We start from the raw sequence: 12,530 nt of genomic DNA on the forward strand, positions 1-12,530 counted from the left end.
TATTAGCTTTATATTTCCACTTTTTATTAAATAATAGGAAACTTGAAGCATCTTATATGTCAAATGATATAGGGAGCCCTTGCTGGTGAATTTGAAATACTTCATAGTGAAAAAAAGTGTTAGCTTTAACAAGGATGGAACATGCTTCATATCAAATGAATTGGTAATAATCCTTTGCGTACTATATACTCCTGGCTTTTATAAAGTATATATTCAAGTAGATATGTTTTGTAGCATAAGTCATAATCATGTCTTTGTTTTTTTTTGTGTGTGTGAAGATGACATATAGATAACACATGTTTTTTGAAATTATTTGTCAAATTCAGAAATTTGTTTGACTCTTTAAGTTCAGCACAAGTTTTATGTTTTTAATTCTGATATGTTTCATAATATTAATTCCCAACACTTTTATTCTCAATGACACCTCTATATTGCAGTGTAATAACACCTAAAGGTCCCCAGACTGCAAATCTTGATCATATTTTCTTTAATAGAAAGAACATAATTATGGTAAGTATCATGTTAATATATAATTACATGCTTCTTGGTTTTGGTTCAGTCATAGACCAACACAACATTTGTATATACCTTATCTACCCATTTGTGTAAGGAGGTACACAAGTTGATTTTTGTCCATATTGTTCTTTAGGTCTACAAATGTAAATTAATATACTTGATATATCTATCTTATCATACATGATTTTAGGCTAATTTAAAAAAGACCAAGTTAATCATATATTTCATAAGAGAAAGAAGGAGACCATGTGATGAGAAATAATAACCCAATAGTGTTTCCATGATGCTTGAAAAATGCAGGTTATCTGTGTGCAACACAATGCTTGATTATGTTATGTTGTATAAAACACCATCTTCATTGCAGCCCCTTCCCCTGAAAATTAGGAGACAACCCCCATAAAGTAATCCATGAACTAGAGATATATTTTTAGTTTTTATATTTAGATAGTAGAATATTCAATTTCTTTCCATTTTAATTTTATGTTTAAGCCAGAATATCCTAATGTCGCATCCCTCAGAACTACTGAAAGAAGTAAAATGTGTAAATGGTAGTATATGTTAACTGAGTATTCTGTTTAAGTTATTGAGTTAAGTTTTATTTTTTTTATTGATTATGACCGGGGCTGTACTGGTGGTGAAAAAATTAAGTGATGGAGAGCGGCAATGAGATGGCAGAAAGGGGAAGGATTTTTACATTCTTTCGATCATTATTCTCTCGAATCGTTTTGATCACATATCCAACCTCAAAATTGAGAAAAACATATGACTTTTTGCTTCTTTGGAAACATACTTGATAAGTTATAAATTGAACCCCAAAAAAAGTTGCAACTTCTTGCTAATAAATGAAAGTAAGTTGTTATTTCTTGCATTTAATGTTAATTGGTAATTTTCCCGTGTCATTCCAATGATTTACAATTGGTATTTATACAATATCCTATCGCAATCTATAATGAAGATATGGTTTATCAACTATAACAATACTTCCTCAATATGAGGAATGATATCTTCGGCTAATATAGCCCCACAATCGAATCGGGAGGATGACGAACGTTGAGACTGTTCTTGAAATTGTCAAAGAGAATGAAAGGTAGACCCTTTGTGAAGATATTCGCAATTTGATAGCGAGAGGGAATGTGGAATACACGGACTTGACCCCGAGCGACCTTTTCCCGAACGAAATGAATGTCTAGCTCGATGTGTTTGGTACGTTGATGTTGAACCGGGTTGCATGATAAGTAAACAGCGTTGCCATTGTCACAATAGACTAGTGTGGCTTTAGTTGGAGGGACATGAAGCTCTAACAACAAATTTCGGATCCAACATGTTTCAGAAACGACATTCGCAACTCCCCGGTATTCTGATTCAACACTAGATCAGGAGAGTGTTGGTTGACGCTTGGAGGACCAGGATATTAGGTTATCGCCCAAGCAGACACAGTAACCAGAAGTTGAGCGTCTTGTATCCGGGCAACCTGCCCAATCGACATCGGTATAGGCAACAAGTTTCCTGGAAGGTGATTGGGGTGGTTTCCGGAGCATTGTTGACAACCAATGGGAGAGGCGTAACTGCGTTGGGGCTGGTTGAATGGAGTAGGACCACATTAATGGGTGTGGGTCTGATGGTAGTTGGGTTGTTGGGGTCGGTGATGATAGGTTAAGATAAGGAAAAATAGTTTCATCGAATATTACATGGTGGGATATAATAATGGTTTTATTTTGCATGTCAAAAAATTTGTACCCTCAGTGATTGATGGGGTGGCCTAAGAAAATGCAGGGTCGGGAACATTTTTGGAGTTTGTGGATGGTGGGAGATGGAGTAAGTGGGTAACATAGACAACCGAAGGTACGGAGGTGTGAATATGAGGGTTGAAGATTATATAGAAGATGTGTAGGGGTTAGATTGGCAATAAGTTTGCTGGGAAGAATTTTTAACAGGTACGTAGCATGTTGGAGTGCATGGTGCCAAAAATGCATGGGTACATTTGAGTGGGTGAGAAGAGTGCGAAGGATATTATTAATGGATCGTATTTTGCGTTCAGCTTTTCCATTTTGAGGAGATGTGTGCGGACAAGAAAAGCGGAACCGAAGGCCATTTTGAGAGCAAAAATTGTGAAATTGTTGGTTATCAAACTCACGACCATTATCACATTGTATGGTTTTAATAATGTAATGGAATTGTGTTTTGACCATAGCAAAGAATTGGATGAAGATGGAAAAAGCTTGGGACTTATTTGCTAGGGGATAAGTCCATAAATAATTGGTTTTGTCATCCAAAATAAAATATAGTAGTGGTGACCACTAGACCTTAACATAGGGGAGGTCCATAGATCCGTATGAATAATGTCAAAAGGTAAATGAGTAATTGACTGGCGATTAATAAAAGGAAGCTTTATTTGTTTACCCAACACACAAGAACGACAAACAGAAGATAAAAGTTTTGATCTAGGAAAATTTAAAGTAGAACGTAAAGAAGATAAAACATCCGCGCCCGGGTGATGATGCCATAGGTCTCTAGTAATTGCAGCAAAAGTAGAAGGTTGTGTAACTTGGGAATTTGACTAGAGCTTGAAAGGGTAGAGAGCATCGGTACTATTGCAACGGAGGATTGGATTCCGCGTTTGGAAGTCCTTCACATCAAAACCAAACGGGTCAAATTCTACGGAAACATTGTTGTCAGTAGTAAAGCGACGAATGGATAAAAGATTTTTAATGACATTTGGAGTGTGAAGAACATTTTTTAGAATAAAAGGAGGAAGAGGGAAAGGAAGTGTTTTATTACCGGTGCCTTGAATTGGAATAGTGGAACCATTACCGACAATAACATTCTGAGAAAGACCATTATTGATATAAGACGTGAAGTTACTTGTGTTGGGAGTCGTGTGTGATGTTCCTGTGTCATTCCATGATTTACAATTGGTATTTATACAAAATCCTATCGCTATCTATAATGAAGATATGGTTTATCAACTATAACAATACTTCCTCAATATGAGGAATGATATCTTCGGCTAATATTTAATTTATGTTAAACGCAGGAAAATAACAACTAACTTACAAATTAGAATGTCCTAATGAGTAATAAATTTAAAGTACAGACTGTGTAGTCAAAAGGGTATTGGGAAGGGAAATTTGCTCATTTCCTAACATCCCATCTCATATATGGCAAGTATGACATTGTTCTTTTTCCATTTAGTCTTGAAAATGCATTAATGTGAGATCAATACTTGAATATTTAACCTTGACATCACTTTTTTTGTCCAAATTTCAGATGAACAAAGTTGACATTATTGTCGTTAGACATTCAACATAATAGATGTTGCAACCATTGCTAATCAATCACTAAGTTATTTTGGTTGCTTGCCACATCTTTTTATTAATGATTTCTAATAGAGGCTTAAAGATTTATAGAGTTTTTTTAGTAAACAACTCTTATTGTAAGTCTCATAGTTATTAGAAAATATAGCAATTCAAAACTTTATTTTATTTTAGTATTATCAAAATTTTCAATTTACTGTATGTGAATTTTTAATATGTATATGTGGCTTTTTTTAGTGGTATGACATCGAAACCGATTACATTGCTATTTTGTTGTTAAGTTTTACAATTTATTGTTTGACTAGAATATTATAAAACTTTATTGTTATTTAAATAATATTTTTAGAACTTTTTTGCATCTGTTTGTAAATAATAACAAAGAACTTATTTTTACTCTACATGAAATAGTAATGTACTTTCATTTAACCCTATAAAAATCAATATATTTCGATTTGAAATAGGGTTAAATGCCTAAAAAATTGTCATAATGAAAGTAGGCATCTGTATGAATAAATAAGTAAAATTACATTGTTATTTTTAGTGTTTAAACCTCTAAAAAACATCTTACTTCCATTTAAAACAATTTTAAATGCCAAAAAATAGTTGTAATAAATGTAGACTGCTGTAAATGAATTGCTATTTTTGCATTAACCCTCTAAAAAGCAACATACTTCCATTGAAATTAATCATTGTCCGCTGAAAATAACTAACTGTAGAAACAAATTATTTGCCGCCCGTTGCTTTGCATCTGTGGTGGCGGAAAACACAAGAGATGGTGTAGTGGTGGCGGAGTCGCCGACGGTGACAACAACAGTCGCCGGTAAAGGAAATCAAAAACTGAAAATGACAATTTTTGTGCAATTAATCACTATTATAAGCAAAAAAATCGATGTTACAAGAGAAAGAAAAAGAGAAGTGAGCTGGAGATGCCTTACCGTCGCCAAAAATGCTCTACAGTCACCGAGAAACTGAAAATGGGTCGCCAATATCTCCTTTTCCTGTCGGAATCTCACAGTGGGGAAGAAAAAACGTGATGTCGCCGGTGGTGGCCTAAATCAGTGTGACTCGTCGAAGAAGAGGGAAGAAAAAAACGACAACGAATATAGAAGAGAAACAGAAGCATAAAGGGAAAAGAGGCGTCGACTTTTTTGGTTAACTGCAACGAGCAATACCGGCGATGCCAAAACCTTTAGAGGCGACTCGATTCAATTGCGGCGATAGCTATGGAGGGAATTATTACAGTGTCTTTTATTTGGCCTTTAGCGGTGACAAAAATCGCCATTATTTAATTTATGTCGCCGCTATTGGGTTTAGGCGAAACAGACTCCCAGTCATTGGATTAGAATATCTATCGGACGGTTGGGGGTTGCCAGAAAGGGTTCATGCGGATCGGTCCCCAATGCATTACTGGCAACGCCTTTTCTTAGCGGTGACTCAAGCTCATGTCGCCGCTAAAAGTCCGTGTCACCCGCAAAAGTGTCGCCCGCAATGATATGATTTCTTGTAGTGATATTGTCTGCTAAAACTTGTTTGAGAAAAAAAAAATGGAACGTTGTTAAAAGCCACGAGTTGGATATTCTTACAGTCCTTGAAAATGGAAGGTTAGGAGGTCCTCCATTTAAATTTAATGTTTTATAACACAATTATCTGTTCCATATGTCACAAGTAACCACAATAGAATTTGGATATTAGTTCTTACAGTCATATAAATATGACTGGTACACTTGGCTTACATCCTACTGCTTTCAATTCTCTTTAATATCTGCCCATTAGGATGTACATATCTAGCTCAGAAACTGTTGGCTCCCCCCACCAAAAAAAAAACTGTGAATCAGAGTCTTAATTATGTGGGACTGGGACATGCAGCAAGAACTCTTACTAAAAGTTACCAGTGGTTTTTCAGCAGCCAACCTTGTAAGTTGTAACCATGGTCATTATCTGAATAAAAAAAACTGACATAATTAATAAGAATCATAAAAAGAAAAATTAAGGGATTGACGGATATGATTGAGCTATATATTAGAAAGTGCTTGTTGTTTGAACTTCAGTGCTGCTTTGAGGAAATTAGAGCTAAAACCAAGACTATATGTATAGAGTCTCATGCAGGCAAGGGTGTTTCACTGATTTTGGTGGAAGATATGACAGAGGGACTGTACGATCTAAGAAAAAGACATCGACTGTTTCGAGATTATGCATCCATGAGGGGCCTAGCAGTGCACATGTGTCATTGGTGCATTCATTTTTACAAAGATGCCAAAAATTCAAACGAATATATTTTGGTATGTACTCAAATGAGAATAAGATAAAGTTTTAGCTAGGCATCTCAATCATGGCAGATTTTCTATTTGTTATAACTTATTTTCTCAACTTTTTTAATGTTACTGGCCTCAATGTTAATTGTAGCAGAATTATTTGTTTCATATTACACATGTGTAACCACAATAAAATTTTGAGAAGGGTACTCATGATATTACATATTCTACAAGGCTCACATCACTCAACCATAGTATTCATATTTCATAAGAAATGTTAATATCTTTATTAAACCCATATGGCATTTGCCTTTTTGAGCAAGTCCACCAGCTTGCCCTTGAGTTGGAGGCTCATTATCTCATCAGGGCCACCAACGAGTTCATGACCTATGAACACGGCTGGGACACATGGCCTACTACTATCCAACATCTTCAGCTCTCTCTCCATTTGCTGCCCCTTTGGGTGTTCATCTATCTCATATACTGTAGCATTCGCCCCATAACTTCCTATCAGAGTCTTGATGGAATGGCACATGCTGCAAGAGCTTTTGCTGAATATCACCAGTGGCTTTTCAGCACCTAAGTTGGTAACCAAGGCCATTAGTTTATGAGAAACGAAAAGGAACAAGGGTCTTGTCAAAAAGGAGAGATACAAGCAGCCTTTATGTAGAGAAATAATGTTATTATTAGAACAAAGACCTTACTTTGAAGAAATCGGAGCATCCATCGTGACTATATATAATGGTTTAAAAGTAATGAATTGAAATGAGTGGGATATATATTGTTCTTAAAAGAAACCTTATCTGATGCTGAGATTACTCTTACAACTAATGGTATGCTGGACATTGTAGAGTGCACGTGTGATTGGTGCATTAGTTATAAAAAATGTGGATAATCGGAGAAGGGAGAATATATGTTTGTTACCAAAGATAGAAATTGGATTTCTGGTTATCTTTTATAAGATTCTAATATGTAAATATTTAAAGTGAACCGAAAGTGTAATGACAAAAGGGAGGTGGAATTTCTAAATAGTTAGATGCTTATTTAAGATGATAAAACACATGGAGTCCGTACAAGTAGGGAAGAAGATACTACATGTCTCTTTTTACACTTGTAGCAATTAGACATCTGCAATAATGCCAGATTATTCTTAAGGAATTAATCAGTGGTTCTTAAGATAACTTGATTGGTTAGTGAGTGCCACATCTACTAGCTCTTACCGAAGAAACCACTAAGAATACCATTTAGCTTTTGTAGAGAATTTGAGGTCTATCATAGATGTATGGGATGGATATATCCCCTCATCTTTATTGTCTGATGGTGGTGATTGATCGAATGAAGTTGTACGATAGGGTATTAAATAATATTTTATTTACTGATACTAGATATGGCAACATACATGCAGCCCAACAGCCAAAACTAAGGGACATTTATATACATTCACTAACTTATACAATTTAAATGCCTATTACTAGCTTGTCCTATATATCAAATATAATTCTTTTGCATAGCAAAAAGACCTAAAACCAAAAGCAAAAAGCACCTGATGATTAATTCAGCTGAACCTATTTTCTTCCATTCTCTTCAACTTTTTTAGGCTTGCTGCTAGTTATATATCAGTCCTTCAGTGAACTTGTTTTACCATAATGATTTATTATTTTAATCTTATCCTCATGGCTTTTGGCATAAAAATCTGCAGATATTAGCTCAACTTTCCCTTTTTCTTTTCCGAAAAAAGTGAGGTTTGTATGAGTGGTGGTGGAGCCGGGACCATTGTATAAAAATTAATTAATACATAAATAATAGTAATTATATATTAACTTTCAAGGTTTTTTTTTTTTTTTTATTTTTTATTTTTAGGCAAATTGGATGCCAAAAATGTTAAAGTGGGGACCATATATGTAAATTTTTCTAAATAAACTGCTTTTTTTTTCTTTTTTTTTTTTGCATATATTATATGGTGCTAGTAGCACCGTGTACACCCTTTTAAGTGGGGGCAAGGCACCCCACTAAAAATGGTTGCATCCAGTGGCGGACCTATGTAGGGCCTTTGGGGTCCTGGGCCACTGCTCAATTTCCGGCACGCAGTGTAAATTTTTTTTTTTTTTTTTTTTTGGTTTTTTCTATTAGATGCACCCGCTTGAAGTACAAGGGACACCCCTACTAAAACAGTCTGCGTCCGCCACTTGCTGCATCCACCACTGGTTTTAATTTATGCATGTGTGGATTAACATAAGACAGTCGAGTCCTGGCATCACGGCACTTTTATTTTTAGAATGGCATGTCTAATTTTTCAAAATGGAGAGAAGAAAAGTCATAGCTCTGTATTTCATCTTTAATGCTTTATATGGTGTGGGTGACTGGGTGAAATAAGATAAAAATTTTGTAAGAAAAAGCGGCTTCAAAGTTCAAATATAGCATGCATAGCATAGTTACTTAAATCGTATTCATGATATTGCTATGAACCTTTCTTCATTAAACCTGTTTTGGAACTTATTCTTTTCAGTTACAGATCTTACATTTTCCAAATCTAGATCAAGAACAAATTTACGAAGACCAGTAATAACTCATGGAATTTCCTCATTCGTTATCATCTTAATGGGACAGAAAACCATGTTATAATTCATTATCACACTTTTTACGTCAAATTATAACACTAAGAATAGTAGTAACTCCTGAAAAACATTGTATCTCTTATTGCTTCTCAATAGTAGTAACTCCTAAATCATGAAAAACATTATATATATATATATATATATATATATATATATATATATATATATATATATATATATATATATATATATATATATATATATTGCACATAAGTTATCCTTGGACTTGGAACAGCAATGAAGGCTGAAAACGTTTCTTGCTGTTTCGGCTCTAATGACTAGAATGCATCAATCTGTTGTTCTTAGTAGTACTTATAACACAAGTCCAACTTCTATAATATTCTTGAATATGGTTGACTAAAGCCATATGGCATTAGCATTGAGGAGCAAGGGTACCAGTTGACCCTTGAGATGAAGGCTCATTATTTCATTGGCACCACCAATGAGCTCTTCTCCTATGAACACAGCTGGCACACTTGGCTTGCAACCTAATCCTCTCAGTTCCTTCTCTATCTGCTTCCCTTGTGGATGCTCATCCATCTCATAAACTGTAGGATTTGCCCCAAAGCTGCTTATCAGTGTCTTAATGGTGTAGGACATGCAGCAAGAGCTTTTGCTGAATATAACCACAGGCCTTTCCTTCACCAGTGCTCTAACCATAGCCATCTCTGGAAATTCTAGCAGTTGATGTTTTGGGAGGCTATATATATATTGTAGTAAGTTTGGTGTGATATCTGTTGTGAGTAATATAAGTTGCTTCCATGGCTATATATAGTGATAGGATTTGAAAATTTTGGACAGCGGTATCTATTAGATGCTGAAAACATCATATTTTTTATCACTCAGCAGATGATAGGAAGCTAGTACTATTGTGTAGTATAACAAGTGGCTTCTCTGTAGGTTTTTATATGATAGGCAGAAAAGTACATATCTAAATGACATCTTTAACCTTGAGAATCCATTGAAAAGTTATTGGAAACTATTCATGGATGGGTAGTTTGGTAAATACATGTCATGCGTGAGCGTATGTATATTTTTCAACTGTAAAACCCAGAGGTTTCTGATATTTCTTCTCAAACCACCTGCTTAGATGAGGAAGATTTTTATCCAAGTGGCACCCACCTCCACCCCTAACCCTCAGAAAGTAAAAGTTGAAACAATATGAAATTTAGCATCTGAAATCATGCATGGAATTGTCACATATATGATAAAAATTACTAAACATCCGTACAAGTACTTATATTCTTTACTTTATTTGCTCCACTCAATGGTACGTACGAAATCATCATCCATGTCAAATTACTTGCTTAGTGTATACACAATGTGCACATAATGTTATTACACATCATTCTTGCGAATATGCTTGTTATGGCATCAAACAGTATGGTTATTAATTTTGCCTATAAACTAACTCAAAAGACAAAAGGAAATCAGATGTCTTCTCTAATTTCACAATCACATTCCTTTTAACTTATGCGTGTGTGTATGTGTCTGTGTATAGGTATATACATACATACAAACATAGACGCTAATCTCATTGTGTTTTTTTGTGATTTGTGGATGTAGTGGAAGTTCACCCACTCTCTCTTTCTTGCCATGCCATGCATGTTTGTCTTTTTGTGATAAAAAAACTGAGTTGTACAATTGATCAGTACGTACGAATCTAAGCATCAGATGCTGTGATCTTACCGCAACCTTAAGAAAGGAAGGATAATGATCTGCCATGTGGCTAGAGGAAGATTTGCTTAACTGGCTCAAAACAAAGTGAAGAGCCATTTATTTATGTTTCTTGACAGCCGCGTGATTATGTTTGTATGGCAGTTCTTCATTTGTTTTAAGACATCTCTGTCAGAAGACTCATTCAAAATGTGTATAAATGTATAATTATCAACACCTTTTAACTGTTGGGATTAAGACCAAGAAACATTGAATTAAAGCAATAACATGAACATTACATATCAAGAGGAGAGATGTTTGTATGTGCAATAAATATAGTCTTTATTAATTAATCAAGCATCAAGTTACAATTACAAATATAACACACACACACACACACACACACACACACACACACACATATATATATATATATATATATATATAGAGAGAGAGAGAGAGAGAGTTAGCTTCAAATGTTTTCACTATCTATTGTGTGCATGTATGATTGATTCTGGACCAATCATTTTAGTTATTTTAAGAAAGTAATTAATGCATATTAAATGCTGAAGATGTAATTAATACCCATTATATCTTCAACATGTAATATGCATTAATTACTTTCTTAAAATAAATAAAATGATTGATCCAGAATCAATCATACATGCACACAATAGATAGTGAAAACAAAATAACCTAACCCTATATATATATATATATATATATATATATATATATATATATATATATATATATATATACACACACACACACACGTAGTAAACATCACAACATTTAATGAACCGATGTGACTTTTGACACCAAAATATACCGGTTTTAACAATAACTTTCTTCCCATCTCTCCTAACTGCATTACTTCTTAAAATTACTAAAATAACCCTAAGTCTAGATTATATTTCCAACATTCCCCATTAATTTAGACTTTTACCACTTCAACCAACAGGGAATTCCTGGTATTTCACTTCACCCATCATCTTTCTTTGTTTTTTGTTGCTAGTCATTATCTGCTTGTGTCTTGTGGTGTGAATCATCATTCATTTCCACCGTCAACATACGATAGCAGACCGTTTTCATTCTCATCTTTTGTTGCTAGTTAATGAAAAGAAACTGTTATGTTTTTCATAAGTTCCATAATCATATTTTCTTCCTCAAGCCTACACTTGATATCCTTCACAAAACTAACCACAAACCCATAGAAAGTCATATAAAACTCATCATTGTAACACTTGTGTTTCGAGACTAAGCATTGATGCGATGATTTAATACTAAGGGAAAACAAATGTAATTCAATTTGAAGTGATAAAAAGGAATTATTTGAGTATTATGTGTTTTATACTTGTTTATAATGATATAATAAATTAAGAATGAAAATAAACGTTAAAAATAAAATGTTAGATAAACCCGATATCTATGAAGAAAGTGGTAGTGGTTGTGACAAGGATTCTGGGGATATAAAGAACGCCGAAATCCGATTTATAACGAAGAAATTATGACATGTCGAAGTTTTGCAACAAAACCGGTACGACGCTGTGTGACGTGAAAAGTGAGTTCACGATAAAGTGCTTTTTAGCCTTAGCGATCTAAACGAAAGTCGTGGTATGCATTAAACCGAGAGCGTGCATAAAAAGAACGTCCAAATCTGACTTCGTATAAGAAAGTTATGAATTTTATAAGATTTGACATAGTAGTGTGCAACCTGGAGTTCGAATTTTAGATCGAGTGGTTTTTAGCCAACACAGCCTAAACGAGACAAATGAAAACGGATGTCGGATGACAAAGTTATGAATTTTTAACGGACTTTTCATGTCCCCGCCTGTTAAAAATATAACTTTAAAAATCAAATCAAAATTAGCCGACGAAGTCTAAACGAAAGTTGGAGAGTACGTCTCTACCTACGCATGGATATTAAGAACATAGAAAATGGAGCTTGTATGAAAAAGTTATGATTTTTAGAATTCGGGAATAGAATTTGCGAGCTGTCCGAGGAACGCCCCGCGCAAGAGGAAGGAACACGCAGTGTACTTGCGTAATTGGTCCGAAGCGAGCCACGACTATCCATCCGATGATCGACACGTATTTGTACGAACGCGCTGCATACCCTCGTACGGCCAGCATTCCAAGGTACGCGCAACATTCCGAGGTACGCACAGCGTACC

General features: G+C 34.8%; 1 pseudogene; it reads right to left on the reverse strand.

The window, feature by feature from the left end:
- Positions 1-8,906: 8,906 nt before the first annotated feature.
- On the reverse strand, positions 8,907-9,633 carry LOC145052232 (monothiol glutaredoxin-S2 pseudogene; annotated as a pseudogene).
- Positions 9,634-12,530: the final 2,897 nt, after the last annotated feature.

This window comes from Lactuca serriola, chromosome 5 (genome assembly GCF_051521515.1).
Source record: "Lactuca serriola cultivar US96UC23 chromosome 5, Lser_US96UC23_V15, whole genome shotgun sequence".
In the NCBI taxonomy this organism is placed as follows: domain Eukaryota; kingdom Viridiplantae; phylum Streptophyta; class Magnoliopsida; order Asterales; family Asteraceae; genus Lactuca; species Lactuca serriola.